The sequence below is a fragment of the Camellia sinensis genome, chromosome 9 (genome assembly GCF_055761805.1).
Source record: "Camellia sinensis isolate YWXY chromosome 9, ASM5576180v1, whole genome shotgun sequence".
NCBI lineage: Eukaryota > Viridiplantae > Streptophyta > Magnoliopsida > Ericales > Theaceae > Camellia > Camellia sinensis.
The window spans coordinates 24,291,029-24,304,831 of record NC_138969.1 but is presented as its reverse complement, the minus strand read 5'-3'; the positions used below and the strand labels follow the sequence as shown (position 1 = coordinate 24,304,831).

Below are 13,803 nucleotides of genomic sequence, written 5' to 3'. Positions count from 1 at the left end.
AAGCAAGTTAAAGGTGAATACAAGTGCACTAACAAGGCCTTAGAAGAGTATTTAGTTGAGGTTAAATGGTTGGTGAGTTTCTTCAGCCATGTGACATTTTAGCACATGTTTCGATTGGAGAATAATGAGGCTAATGAAATGGCTCAAGTGGCTTCTTGTTTAAAGATTCCTAAAGGATTCCAATAGGATCCAAAAGAGAAATTTCGTGACAGTAATGAATTTGGAAGTGGCAAAAGAGGATTGGAGACATCCTTTGATCAAATATTTTATAAATGCCAATGAGAAGGTTAGTAGGCAAATTAAGTATCAAACCTTGAATTATGTCATCATGGGATATGACTTATTCAATAGAGCCCATGATGGTATGACCTTATTATACATTAGCCAAAATGAACAGATGAAAGTAATGGATGAAGTGTATGAAAGCATATGTGGTGCCTATCAAGCTAGAGAAAAAATGAGGTGAATGATCAACAGGTACGGTTTATTTTGGCCTACAATAAGGAAGGGTTGTATGGCCTATGCTAAGAGATGTCAGGCATGCCAAAAGCATGATAGCCTTCAAAGAGTCCTTGCAATTGGTTTGCATTCAGTGATAAAGCCATAGCCTTTGAAAGGATGGGCAATGGACTTGATTGGGCAAATTTTTTCTCCTTCTTCAAAACAGCATTTGTCACGCCCCACTTTTTATTACTCGGAGTCATTACCAAATTCTTTAACTTAATCCAATTTCAGAGATAACATGCAGAAATAAACTCATACATTCAATCCGTAGAAATGATTAACAATACTCTCATTCGTATGCAAAGTAAACATTACATGAACTAACTTAATAAATTGCCCTTGGGCTTACATCGTTAAAAGTACAAGAAGAAAGGTGTAACCCTTTACAACAATGGCATTCCGCCAACATAACTAAGGCCCCGTGGCCAACAAATAAGAAGATCCAAATCTTGTAGCACACCCTGCTCAACACCTGAAAAAGATTCAATAACGTGGGATAAACATATAGTCCAGTAGGGAACTCAACATGCTCCTTAACAATAACAACATTACAGATAGCTATGATCATGAACACCCATTCTCATACTAGAATAATAATGTGACAGTTTATACAAAATATATATATAAATATATATATGAACGTTTCTTGAAAACAATCATTTAATTCACCGCTATAAGCGATTTATCCTCCCTTTTTCCTTTCATTAACCCCCGTTCCCAATCTTTTATAACATTAACAACTACTTAGAAACATAGATTCACTAAGTCCATTACTCTTCCATTTGCCACTCATACAACAGATGTGCCTTTTCAAAACATATTTGGCATTTCCATGCAATTCCAATTATATCATAATTATCCATGCACACCTCTAAAAAAAAAAATAACAACTCAACTACATACATAAAATCAATCAATGAGTCAACTCGTCCCTCCAACACTGTAACAAATACAATCCACAATGTTTCTAGATACACTGAAACAATAACAAAACAACACTGCACTACTAGCTATATGCGTAGTAAGCCAAAGATACACTTCTCACCACAATCTACCAGTTTACCAGGCGCTAGCTGGAAGGGTATGGTACCTTAGATTATCAGCGCGTCAGTTCTCCAGGCGCTAGCTGGAAGGGTATGATACCTTTGATTATAAGCGCTGAACACATAACTGTGTGGAGTCCATCCCCTATCTTCTCACACACACTGGAGTACAACCCCTCTCTTCTGCCAAACCAGTATACAAATATAATGTAATTCAGCATTTCATTACATATAATGTTCAATCAACAATGGTGTATTACATACACAGCAATTCAACACAACCACGTCATCCTCCACCGATGACCAAGGATAAAACCTCTAGATGCAAATATTTAGTACACCTATTAAAGACTCAATTACTATGAGACCACAAACCCGACAACAACATTAACATGGTAGTTCAAGATACAATTCCACACATGTGTGTGTTCAACACTCATGAAACAATAATCCAATTTTCATACGTATTTCAAAACACTTTTCCCATTTCACAAAACAAGTTCCACTTCCCTCTTTGTTTTAACAAAACCAACTCCGTCTCTTTAGTTGTCACAAAACCAAACCCATCCCGTTTATTTTACAAAAAACCGATTTTTACCAATAAGGAAGCCATAACTCACATTAGTACACTACATACATTTCAAACCCATTTCAAAACCAAAGTTAACCCCTTAGGCATTAACACCTTCACCCACTCACTTCAACAATAGAGAGTTACAATTTAGGTTCATTATTCTCCATTTTAATTTATCAATCAAAATATGATTTAGGGCTTTTTCCTTTATCAACTACAACATGCTAATTTACACTCCAATTAGCCCAAAACAACTCTCAATGATAACATAACCATTTTCAAATACCCAACCCTAGGTTCCTTCCCATGATTTCAAACAAATCCAACATGGATATGATTTTTATGCAATACAAAATTATCACATGTCTGTCTATAGACGAAGTATTGAAAAAGAACAAGGAGAATCCCTACCTCGAATAGAGAAGACGGAGATGAAGACCAAAGACCCACGTGCTCCAAATCCCAAGTTTCTCAGATTAAAACAAAGCTCTCGCGAAGCTCTACCTTTCTTCCAAAGGAACTAGGGTAGAAGACCACCGGGAATAGATCAAAACTTAGAGAGAAGGTAAGAGTAGAGAGAGAAACTCTCAAGGGGCGGTTTTTAAAAGTTAAGAGAGGAAAAGTAGGTCAAAAAGTGATCCAAAAAGTGAAATCACAGACTGATGTAGTCGACTCTCCGCTCGAGCGTAGAAAACCCCGCTCGAGCGTAAGACACAGACTCACGCTCGAGCGTGAAAAGAGCCGCTCGAGCGCTGATTGCACACTTCCAGAAGTTTTGCAGTCTACTCTCCGCTCGAGCGTAAAACTCCTCGCTCGAGCGTATGGACAAAAATCAAAGGATCACGCTCGAGCGTAAAAACTACCGCTCGAGCGGACTAACTGCAGAGTAAAGTACTGGGAGATGGAAAATCACGCTCGAGCGTCCAAACTGCCGCTCGAGCGGAAAGGTAGCAACAAAAGCCCGCTCGAGCGTAAAACCGCCGCTCGAGCGGAGAGACCAAAACCTGGGCAAAATTTTCAAAGCTTTAAAACACAACCAACTAATTCCCAACTTGCCCAACACAACCCAAAACTCTAAAACAAAGAGTAAGGGATAGAAATGAGGATAAGACAACAACGAATCTACGGAACTGAGTCCAGATTATAGATATACAACAACAGGGAATACCGGGATCGCTATAGCATTCTTACCTTTTGGTGGTAGCTAATTACTTCACCAAGTAGGTGGAAGCAGTGCCATTGATGGTAGCAACCCAAGGGCATGTAATTGACTTGGTGAAAAAGCATATAATCCATACATTTGGTCTACTCTAATCGATTACTGTTGATCAGGAAACTATGTTTAATGGGGAAGAGATTAGTGAATCTGCCAAGAAATATGACATTTCAATCCTCAATTCATCACCTTATTATGCTCAGCCTAATGGGCAAGCTGAGTAATAGAATAATAAAGAATAATTTGGAAAGGGTGATTGAGGAGAACCCTAGATATTGGCACAATTTATTGTCTAATGTATTGTGGGCCTATTGAAATTCCAAGAGAAACAGTACTGGTACTACACCTTATGAATTGGTATATGGCCATGATGCAATGTTGCCTTGAGAGGTGATTGTCCAATCTAGTTGAGTGGCCTTACACTATGATATTCCAATTGATGAATATACTGAGGCCATGATGGTTGAGTTACAAGATTTAGAGGAAAAAGAGTTATGGCTTATAGCTATCTTGTTGCCCAAAAAAAAAGAGTGGAGAGAGTCTACAATATGAGGATAAAAGTTAAGATACTTTCAGAGGGGGATTTGGTGTGGAAGACTATCTTACCTATAGGCAGTAAGGATCCAAAATTTGGAAAGTGGTCCCCAAATTGGGAAAGACCATTTAAGGTTTTTAAGGTCCTTAGAGGAGGAGCCTATCACCTTGCATCCTTGGAAGGGGTCCCACATAGGAAAGTTATAAATAGTAAATATTTAAATAAATATTATCCAACCATGTAGGAAAATGTTAGACAAGCATAAAGTAAGAAGACATGCATAAAATTTTTTTCTTTTCGTTATAAAATTTAAACACAAAAAAAAGTTCTAATGTCTATTATAAAAAAGAGAAAAAATAAATACAAAAATCTCAGTCCCTTTGAAGAACAATTACAAAGCTAGCCCAAGCTGAGAGGATTGCCCTTCTTTTGGCCTTCACTTGGACATCTCTAAGGGCAGTGGGGCCATCTTTTGCCAACAACTGGTCCATTTGTTGATTAATATTCCTCTGCTCCTCCATTAAGAGAGTTTGCTAGGTATCAGCTACAGTAAGTTCTGCTTGCAACTGTTGTATTTGTGAAATATTGGAAGCCTTCTTCTCATTGATGAAGGCACTTTCTTTGCAAAGCAACAGCACTGGCCAATGTGTGAGAAACTTGCCTTACAAAGGCCATTTGTGCATTAGCAGCCTCAATCTGAACTTTAAATTATGTCATGAAAGAAAGGTATTGGAGAAGTTGACCCATGAAGTCTTGGAGGATTTGAAGCTGGTCAAGATCTAAAATTCTTGCTGCTAGTGGTAGAAAACTTTGAAAGCTGCCAGAAAGTTTTCAACCCTGGTGAGGGCAAGATCTTCAAAAAAATGACTAAGCAGTAGGAATAATTGGTCGATTTCTTGTTGTTTAGAAGAGGTTAGTTGGTCGAACCCTTCTTCATAGGTAGTACTGGCTATTGACAACTAAAAGGCACTGGTCTTTTTTAGCAAATATGGAGTTAAGTCCATTGGAGAACTCCTGGCTTGGTCACATTAATGTAGAGATTAATGCATAATAATGGAAGTCTAGAATTAAAAATAAAAAAAATAAAATAAAAAAAGGTTACCTCAGTGGTAATAGTAGGAAAAGAAGAGGTGCTCTTGATAAGACTTGCTTGAGAAGTCTGAATGTCAACCTCAGGGGTAGGAGTTACAATGACGGTGGTGCTAACCATGTCTATTGGAGGAGTTGATGGTTCATCCATTGTTAGGGGAATTTAAATCAGTTGTAGCGCTTGAGAAATATTAGAAGGCCCAAAAGATGATAACCTTAGTTCAGAAATAGAAGAAGGGGAGTCTGAAGAAGCTAGTAGGGGAAGTACAGAAGAAGGGATATCACCTAAAACGTTTCTAGGGTCATATGGAACTAAAAAAGGATAAGCAAAAAAAAGAAAAAAAAAGTAAATGGTACCTTCTGTGATAGGGTCACTCTCAAGGGCATGATTATAATCATAATGTTTTGGGAGTATGTGGCCAAGATGAGGCCCAAGAAAAGTTCTATCGACTAGTTCAGAAATGGCCTTACAAATGGTTACTGCATACATGATTAGGAAAACAGAAGAATAAAAGGAGATACAGCAAGAAAATAAAACAAGGAGACTTACCCTGAGGTGGCAAGGTGTGTTCTAAAGGGAGTTGGCTATCAGACACTTGATGTAACCCAGTAGGTTTTGGGTCGATCAAGGGGTTTGTTTCCTCAGCTTCAAGACTTTGCCTCTTGATATTGGAGACGGTTTCTTCAAGCCTAACACCAGGTTCTTGCTCTTTCATCCTTTGTTCTGTTGTTTTAGCAGTTTGGGTTTCAGGCTTTGAGGAAGCTTAAGGCCTAACATCAGGCTTTTGCTTTTCCATCCTTTGTTCTTCTGATTCAGTAGTTTGGGTTTCAGGATTTGAGGAACAAGCACCATCTTTTCAACGGAATCTCTTTCGATTGAGCTAGAGTTATGAACTACTGCTACTTAAAGATTCAGAGCTAGAATAGTGATAGGCCCTGACTTCATCATTTCCAGGGAGGATAGATTGCAAAGGTGTGACAAGAACAACAATTACAACATAGTGAGGAAGCTTAGCAACTATCTCTGCTATGGATGGAACAAAGGCATTTTCTTCTGCCATGTCCTTATCAGCAGCATGTTGAGATACTTTTTGAGGATTTGTTGCGACTGTTTCCAGTTGCATCTTCAGCAAAATCTGCGTCCTTAAGTTTTCCTACATCAGTATCATACTACCAGGTATGTCCTTCAGCACATAAGGTTGTCTTTCAAATTTGATACATGCTAGGTTGCATGATAAATTGGATATCTGTTTTTCTTTGAAATTCGTGGAACTTAATACAAGTTTTCTTTGTAATTCCTCTTTTGTATGCTTGAAATAGTTCTCTTTTTCTTGTCATCGTGGAATTTATTAGCCATGAGTTGCTGATAAAAAAAATTAAAAATTTAAATAATAGCTATGACTATGAGTTGGTGCATAGTGAAAAAAAAAAAATTTTAAAAATAAAAAAATAAAAACCTTCTTAGTTGACCAATCAAATCATCTTATTTGCTAAAATATCATCGTAAGTGGATGGTCTAAAGAACTAGATCTCTATCACCTTTTGTGCTGGAAGGGGTGGCTATCAATCAAATTTTGAATAAGATTACAGACGCTCTATTTTCTACCGTTTACTCACAATGGGAGTGGGGCTCACATCTTCAATTGGTGTGGGCCCCAATCCACCCATTTTGCCATTTATGTTTATGAGATGTTGATTGGCATGACGATTTGTAAATTTAAACCATTAATATAGAGCGTGATGATACGGCTTCTTTATTATCGCAATTGTAGGAGCTTCAAGCACATTTTAGTTGACCACCACTTAATACAGGAGAATCTCATAACTGGAACATTTTCTCTGAAGGACAGGATATTAACTTGTAAAAAGGGGAACCATATTTGGATTGGTTGCTAATTTACATCTCTGGTTCATTTTTTATGATGGTTTCTCGATATGTTTTATGAGTCTTTCATATGTTCTCTGCACAAACACTAATAACTAATAAGAGTGCAAATTCATTGAAATTGTGTTACTGCCTGTTTATGCTATCTGAGAAGAAACTTTTGGTCCTATACCCTTTTTTTGTGTGATGATGAATAGTTTTCGAATGACAGAGGCATGTCCATATGTTCAATTTGCGATATGGTACGAGATTAGATTTTATCATAATCGTGCCTTGGTGATGCCTGCCTAGTAATTTATGTTTAGCCCCTACAAGTAAATTACTCTTAACAGTTTTCTTTTCCTCTATAGGAAGCTTCTGAGGCTGTCACAACTTATAAAACACGTGAACAAAGGCTTGTTGATTACATCTCTTTCAGAATACCCGAGGATTCATTCTCAAATATCAGAATTTGCATAGGCATCGCTAGGGGTTTTATGCATGATTTGAGCAGTGTAAAGAAGGGAAATGCCTCACTGGGAGCTGTCTTGTTATCCGTTCCTTCTTAGGTGGGTATTTAAAATAGTTATTGCTGGTTACTCTATAATATGTTTACATATTTCTTTTGCTACCAATATGAATCATTATTTTTCCCCAATCCCATTTAGTAGATTCTAAGATATCATTTTGGGGGCCATATTATGTGGAAGCTTGTTGATCTTCTTTGAGCATGCCTACTTTGTCCTAGAAGTCTGTTGCTTTTGAATTTTGTATATCTTGAATACATACGACTTGAAGGTCCTGACACTCTGTACCCAGCATGCCCCTGTATGTTAGATCTGTGCAGTGGAAAATGGTTTTTCTCTTCAGCATACCTTTTATTTAGTCTTCACACCAACCACAAAGGAAGGGATCAAAATTAGCTAGTTTAAGAATCTAAGCAGGAGACCATTGTTATTTAGATGAAGTTTGTGTTGTCCAAAATGTAGACAACTTGATCATTTGATAATTTATGGTGGAAAATGTATTGATTAGAAAGAAACAACACTGGATTGGCTAGAGATCAAGCTAGGCATGCCTCTCGCTTCATGGTTCCACCCATACCATTACCAAATTGATTCAAAATCACAGAGAATTTATCTTGTTCTGCTTTGACTTAGATCTAAGAGAGACGATATCTGGAAAATGCAATTTTAAGACTGTACAGATCTTGTTGTCTTCAAAGTTTTTAGATTCTTCTCCTCAGGTGCATTAGAAAAGAAAAGAAATATTGCTTCTGAAGCTTGTGAAAAGGGACGATTACAGACCTTCAACTACTATCCTTGCGAAATTATCTGCTGATCTCTGCAACACCCAACTTAATCCAAGAATAGAGGCATTTAATACAAGAGAAGTCACCAAACAGCTAATGAGATATTGTACATACAACGTGTCTATAATTATCCATGTACTAGTAATCGATGGATGGTCACTGGCAAGCAAATCCACCCGGAGGTGTCAGAATGCTCATTATCCTCGATTTGAAATATGTTTGGCAGTTACTGAATTTAGTACAATATTTGACCCAACTATAGGGTATATAAGGTTATATATATGCTCTCTTTCCTTTTCTTTTTTCTTCTCCCTCAAGGAATTCAACTTGTTTGCATCAATGATTTCATTTTTCTTTTATGTTAACCATGTTGATTATTTCTTCTTTCTTTTTTTTTTTTCTTTTTTTCCCAGGGACTTGCTGTTGTGCCAATCTGGGATAGCAATCGCAGACAAATTTTGGGGATGCTGACTGCTTCTGATTTCATTTTGATATTGATGGAGGTATTAATGCATGTTCTTATCTGCTAGCCAGAATTAGGTGCTTATTCTAGCATAAACCTGTAAGTTGCAGACAGCTTTTACACTGCACATTGTTTCTGTGGGCTCCCATCTTTTTTGATGGTGCATGCATTTGGTTAGCTGGTCAATAGTTCAATTTTGACAATTTGACTTCTACAATCAGTTACTAGCAACTCATTGCTTATCTTTTGGAGATATGACTTGATTATTATGTTGTTGTTTGCATCCCTTGTAATTCAATGTATGTCATGCTCTCTTATTGAGATGTTTGTTTTTTGGATAATCAATTTATGTTTGCTTGTTAATTTCTGCAGCTTCATAGAAATCGTGCAACACTGACTGATGAACAGCTGGAAGTGCATACAATATCTGCCTGGAAAGAAGGGAAATCCCAACAATATGGAGAAGCGTTTAGGCCTGCACAGCTGATGTTTGGTAGGCCTTTAATATGGGTGAGTGCTCTTGCCCACATAGAATATTCAGGGGATTTGGGCCTTTTTGCGTTTATTCATGTTCCCATCATCTAATCCCCCCTCCCCCCATCTTTTTGCAAAACACACACATGAAACTTGGTAAAGGAAACTTGAATTTCTTGGTGGTAGATTTCTTAATAAATGTTTCAGTTTTTCATTTTTTCAATTGATGAGATATATGGTTATATTCTCATATGGTAGCATTTTATAGCTTTAATATTGTAGTTCTTTGCCCTTTTACTGTAACCCATAGGCTGGTCCCGATGAGTCTCTAAAAGATGTGGCTCTGATGATTTTGCAAAATAAGATATCAACTGTTCCCATTATATACTCAACAATAGAGGAATCTTGCCCACTGTTGTTACACATAGCATGCCTCGGTGGAATACTAAAATGTGGGCGGCTTTGTCAAGTTATTTAAAGATCCATTCTCTAGTAATATTGTGTATGTTGTTAATAGCTTACCTTCTCTTCTCTCTTTTTCTCGTAAAACTTAGATATATGCAGGCACTTTAAAAACCATCTTGATTGACTACCTATTCTACGACAACCGGTCGGTAGCCTCCCTTTAGGTACATGGAAAAGTGAAGTTGGAGAAGCACATGGTCATTTGTTAGCATTACGTCCCAATGAAACTCTTAGTTATGCTCTTAATATATTGATAGAAGGTGCGCATCAACTTTTCTAATATTTCAGCCTAAAGTTTTACTTTTATGTATACCTGACTTGCACCCCACACACGAACAATTTCTATAATAAAAAATGTGCCTGCATGCTCTCTCTCTCTCTCTCTCTCTCTCTCTCTTAGTGTGACATTGCAGTATAATCGATTTTTGTTATTGAACGAACACATTTTTTCACTCAATTTATTTTTTTTACATGAAATTGTTGGTTCTGCAAAATGTTACTTTTAGGCCGCTACTTTATGCATTGCCATATTTTAAAAACATTTAATGATCCAATATCATCATTCTTCAGTTGAATTGGTGTTACCATCTATTAGTTTGATTGCTAATTAGTCAAACATTATATCTAGATGGGTTGTAAAAGCCAAACTTTGATTTTTATGTTTTTGTCTGTTTTTTTATTCTACAAATCTCTTATCTGAAATTTTTAGTTAAGTTGTTGCTTGGGCGAGTAATTTATCTAAATTTTGGTCAACTATGTGGGGTGCATATACAGTTTTATATTACCGATTTCACCCATCTTCCTTTTCTATTTTCCAGCTCAAATAAGTTCAATTCCAATTGTCGATGGTAAAGGCTCCCTTATAAATGTATATTCCATAAGGTAATTTCTTGGTTTTAGGCCATTTTAAAATTTTCATGTTTGTCTCCAATACATATTCAGTTTTACATCATTTTAAAGTTGGTTTCAACTTAATTTTTTATATTTAGTGATATCACCTCTTTGGCAAAAGATAGTCTGTATACTCGTATTCAGCTTTGGATAACGAAATTATTCCTTCACGGGTTTGTCCACCTTGTTTTTTATTTCTAAGTTGGGATCATCGTAATAAATTTGAGATTCTTCAATTATTCAATTATAAGATAATTCTATATCGCAAGTAGTTGTGAAAAGTTTGAGAAATCTTTTTACTAACAATGCAAGGTATGCTTAGAAATTTTAAAAACATGAGTTCTCCTTCCATAAATATTCTGAATATTTCAAGAAACTCGGAAAAATACAGGAATTATTTGTATTATTCAGGTTATTTGGGAAAAAATACCAGTTAATGGAATATACAGGAGTGTTCCAGGATTCACTTGTTTGAGAGATTCTAAAAAGACTAGAGAATTTTGTTATCATGGTTGGGATTAGGGTTATGAGATAGGATTCTCAACTATTGGTTTAACACAATTCATTGCTTTAGCAGTTTAGTTGGGATGCTGATGTAGGACAGCTTGTTGGATTTTCGTAATAGAGGTTATTTGATGACCTAAATAGTGAGTAATTTAGGATTTTAATGGTTAAATTAGAGGCTTATAAGTAGGAGAAGGGATTAGGGTTGATTTGGGGGTGATTGAATAGGGCTTTGGGGCTGTAGCATGTTTATAAATGGTTTGACTAACCAAACACTAAATCAGATTTGTAATTACCAGATGGTCATTCCTGTCACGTGGTCAAAGCTTTTATGTTCCTTCCAACATTTCTTGCTTCTGTTAGAAGTTACAAAAAATAGAGTATTTCTTTTAGTTTTTGGCATGTATTCTACATTGATTTTTGGTTTATGGAAATAGGAGGGCAGGTGAAGTTTACACCAAAAATTATCTAATTTTCTTTATTTAACTGCTGCAACACTTCACAATAAATACATTTACCCTGATATTTCATGTCTGCCCTATTTGTATTTGAAATATGTGTTTTTTTCTTCTTCTTCTTTCCCTTTTGTTTTTGTTTTATTTTCTTGGACAAAGAACTCTGTCCTCTTTGGAGTTGCCTAGGGCTGTTGTTGGTAACGGGCTATCCTCATCAGTCTCAGCTGATGAGTGCACCTCAATTGATAATTCAGAGAGGACTGATGGAGGTGCCTTTGATGGAAGTGGCAGTCATATACAAAACAATGGGAGGCGGATGCAAAAGGTTCAGGATCCTGCTCGAGATCTTTCAATGCAAGTATTGGAGAAATTCTCTCGTGTGACTAGATTTGCTCGAGAAACTACTTCTCAGATTTTCCGGGAAAGTCATAGTGATAGTTTTGGCACTAATGAGAGGAGGACAGAATAAATTTTTGGTGTGGTATAGATTTCCTTTTGATATTAAATTTGGTTAATCTTCTATTATGTATGGAATTAAATTATTGGGGTTGAATTATACTTAGTTCGTATGGAATTTGTATTACATTTAGAATTGGACGTTGAATATAAATTTTTTGGATAGTTGGAAGTGAAATGTGTGCACGTTGTTGAATGGTTGATAATATATTCAGTATTGATGGATTATATTGTTTATACAGGGTATAGGTTACACTAATAATAGATACAAGTGGTTCAGTATTGATGGATTATATTGTTTATACAGGGTATAAAACATACATAAATTGTTATAGTCTGTTAATTTTTGAAAGGGTAATATGTTATAATCTATTGTTAATTTTTGAATAATCTATTGTAATGAAACATACAAGAGCTTGCATCATTGAAAGGGTGGCTGGTATAATTTGTTATTGAAAGGGTAAGTGGTAATGAAATAGGTTATTCTTTTATTCTATTATTCTATTAAACAGGTTATTCTATTGTAATGAAACAGGTTATTCTATTAATCTATTAAATCATTGATTTCATATGGTATTTTTGAATGAGCAGAAATGGAGATTGGTTCGAACAGTGGTGACTTCTTTTTGAATGAGCAGAAATGGAGATTGGTTTGAATCAAATTTATGGAGTGCAACCGTGTGAAAAAATCTGTCTTCAAAGCTCTGTTCAAAAACCTGTGTGAAAAAATCTGTCTTCAAATCTGTCTGCAAAAACCTCTGATAAAATCTGTCTTCAAAACTGTGTTCAAAACCTGTGCAAAAAAATCAGTCTTCAAAAACCTGTGTCAAAACACCTGTTGCAAAAAACTGTGTTAAAAAACCTGTCAAAAAATCTATCTTCAAAACTGTGTTGAAAAAATCTGTCTTCAAATCCGTCTGCAAAAACCTGTGTCATAAAATCTGTCTTCAAAATTGTGCTAAAAAACCTATGAAAAAAAATGTCTTCAAAAACCTGTGTGAAAAAATCTGTCTTTAAAATTGTGTTAAAAAAATCAGTCTTCAAATATGTCTCTAAAAACCTATGTAAAAAAATCTGTCCTCAAAACTGTGCTAAAAAACCTGAGTGAAAAAATCTGTCATCAAAAACCTGTGTGAAAAAATCTGTCTTGAACAAGCTATGTGAAAAATATCTCTCAAAATCTGTGTTAAAAAACTAGTGTTCAAATTCTGTGTTTAAAATATCTGTGCAGAAAACTATGTCAGAAAACCAGTGCAATCATTCTTCAAACAAAAAACCTATGCAATCATTCTTCAAACAAACACATATAACAACCTGTGTCAAAATATTCTTCAAACAAACAAGCATTCGTTAAACATGTAACAACCTGTGTTGAAACATTCCTCAAACAAACAAACATATAACAACCCGTGTTCAAGCATTCCTCCAACAAACAAACATAATTTTAACAACCTATGTTCAAACATTCTTCAAACAAACAAACAAACAGATAACAGATTACATGTTTATACTCCTCCAAAATAACTGTCATATATCATAAATTTTCATACATATCATCTATTTCAACTTCTAACTGTTATTTAAATTATTACATATTCGTAACTAATACAACAATAATTACAAGGAAGCAAAAGATCTCATAAATGCAAAACCAACTTCGATTTAAGTTTGTCTGCAATTTTTGCATCTGCGTGCTTTGAATTTGAAGTTGTTCGCTTTGAAATTGCAAGTGTTCACCCATACTTCGAAGTTGTTCAGTGACGGTTGGTATGTTGTCCATTTACACTTTGTTCTTCAAATGATCTGAGGTACTGCCGTTAGCATTTGAAATTGACATCTACAAAAATATGAAGCCAAATCTCAATCAGTTAGTGTATTAGTCTGAGAACTGTTTAAAAAGTAGGAAAGGTTTGAATTAAATGGAAGCAAACAAGAGCTACACTTTGGTATTATACCAT

At 35.7% G+C, this 13,803-nt stretch overlaps 1 long non-coding RNA gene across 1 annotated transcript; it reads left to right on the top strand.

Moving 5' to 3' along the window:
• The first annotated feature begins 9,027 nt into the window (after positions 1-9,027).
• Positions 9,028-9,840, top strand: LOC145799052 (uncharacterized). The gene is made up of 3 exons (XR_014341049.1): positions 9,028-9,110; positions 9,385-9,526; positions 9,629-9,840. It is a non-coding gene; the product is annotated as an uncharacterized LOC145799052 (long non-coding RNA).
• Positions 9,841-13,803: the final 3,963 nt, after the last annotated feature.